Source organism: Limulus polyphemus, unplaced genomic scaffold (genome assembly GCF_000517525.1).
Source record: "Limulus polyphemus unplaced genomic scaffold, Limulus_polyphemus-2.1.2 Scaffold241, whole genome shotgun sequence".
NCBI lineage: Eukaryota > Metazoa > Arthropoda > Merostomata > Xiphosura > Limulidae > Limulus > Limulus polyphemus.
Window position 1 is genome coordinate 365664 of NW_013665851.1, and position 2402 is coordinate 368065.

At 36.9% G+C, this 2402-nt stretch overlaps 1 protein-coding gene across 1 annotated transcript in view; it reads left to right on the plus strand.

Moving 5' to 3' along the window:
* Positions 1 to 2402, plus strand: part of LOC106478686 (solute carrier family 26 member 10-like) — a 56577-nt gene that overhangs the window by 11973 nt on the left and 42202 nt on the right. The window lies entirely within an intron of this gene.

Consider the following 2402-nt stretch of genomic DNA (forward strand, 5'->3'; position numbering starts at 1 on the left):
CGTACGTAGGTAGGTACGACACGACTACACGAAGTAGTCGTACGTTAGTTGTTAGTACGTTACCTTAAAACCTAAACTTACTACTACGTAGTATATATATATATATATATATATATATATATATATCATATAAAGCACAAAAAATCTGTATCTGTCTGTTTGTCTGTCCGTTATATAACTACTCTTAGGTCGTTCAGCCAATCTCAACCAAACTTTGTTGGAGATAGTTTGGAACGAGGGATTCACAACTCCCTTCCCCCCTCATTATTGCAGTTATTTGGGCATTTATTATCTTTTACACAAGTTAAAGTTAACTACATTCCTAAATGACGCAACGTCCGCAATAATTTTGATTAATTTACATTGTGTTATACCATGGTTTAAGTACAGTGACTTCAGTGACTTCAAAGTTTGCATATTTTGTTGCCGTCTGAGCTTCCATTCATAAAACTTTCAAATAGGACTTTATATTTAGAATCTACACAATCTACTTCAAACAGAGAAAACTAAAAGATGTTGATATTATGTAAGTAAATTAGATTTTCAAAGCAAATTAGAATATTCTCAATTGTATAAGTATTCAAACCCTTTGCTACAGCAACCTTAAATCACTTCAGGTGCAAAAGATTAGTTTTAAAGGTCACAAAATTAGTGTAATGATCTCTGTCTGTGTGCAATCAAAGTGGTTTAAGTTGACCTTAGGGTAAATACATCTGTTCAAGCCACAACTCACATAGTGATATTACAAACCAACCATGAAGACCAAGGAACTTTCCAAACAAGTCAAGGATAAAGTGGTAGAGAAGCACAGAGCAGAAGAAGGCTACATGAAAATTTCAAAGTCGCCGATGATCCCTTTGAGTACGTTGATGTCCGTCATTAAGAAGTGGAATGTGCTTCATACCACCCAGTCACTACCCAGATCAGGTCGCTCTTCCAAACTAAGTAGCTGGACAAACAGGAAACTGGTTAGGGGTGCCAATGTGAAGCCAACAGTGACTTTGAAAGATTTGCAAAGTGCCATATCTAAAATGGGAGTCCCTACACAAAGCTGGCATCCATGGGCTAGTGAAAAAATAGAATTTTCTTAAATCTCGTATGGTGTTTGAGACAAATCATGTAAATGATACTGCAGACATGTGTCAGAAGGTTTTGTGGTGAAATGAACAAATATTGAATTTTCTGGTCTAAATTCAAAGTGTTACATTTAGCACAAGCCCAACACAGTGCATAACCCAGTCAGCATCATCTCAACTGTCAAGCATGGTGGTGGCAGCACCATGTTATGGGGATGTTTCTAGTCAGAAGGGATTGGGAAGCTTGTCAGGACTGAGGAAAAGATGGATGGTGCAAAGTACAGGCAAATGCTAAAGGAACTCCTGATTGAGTCAGTCAAGAATCTAAAACTGGATCGAAAATTCACATTTTAGCAGGATAATGACCACAAGAACAAGGCCAAATCCACCCTGGAGTGGTTTCAAAAGAAGAAAGTGAATGTTCTGAAGTGGCCCAGTCAAAGCCTGACTTGAATCTAACAGAAAATGTATGGCGAGACTTGAAGATTGCAATCCATCAACGGTCCCCAATGAACTTGTCAGAATCAGAGTGATTTTGCCAGGAAGAATGGGCAAAAATTACACATTCATACTGTGCAAAGCTGGTAGAAACCTATCTAAAAAGACTCCCAGCAGTAATTGCTGCCAAAGGTGCTTCACATCAAGTGCTGACATAGAGGGCTGAATATTTATGCAATCAGAAAATTTTAATTTATATGTTTCTTTGCAGGTATTGCTGACATTCGGCCGAGGCCCGGTATTTAAACAAACATAACTGGATAAACCATGTTGAGGCTCGGTATTTAAACAAACATAACTGGATAAATCATGTTGAATCCCGGTATTTAGACAAACATAACTGGATAAATCATGTTGAATCCCGGTATTTAAACAAACATAACTGGATAAACCACGTTGAATCCCGGTATTTAAACAAACATAACTGGATAAACCATGTTGAATCCCGGAAGAGAGGAAATACAAAGGTATCTCCTTCACTCGTGCTGCCTTCGTCATCGCTGGGTTACAAATCATCTTGAATCTTCCTGTTTTCAAAGCTTATGATAATTTCTGTCTTTTCGTTTGGAGATTCTGTTGGTCACCAGAAATACCTACAGTGCCTTTTATAACTATTCACCCCCTACCAACAATATTACATTTTGATGAAATACAAATAATGCAAACAATTTTTTTTTTATGAACTTGTTTTTATTCAAAACTCTAATGATCAAACTTAACACTGTTATGTGTGAAGGAAAACATGGTTTATCCAGTTATGTTTGTTTAAATACCGGGATTCAACATGGTTTATCCAGTTATGTTTGTTTAAATACCGGGATTCAACAT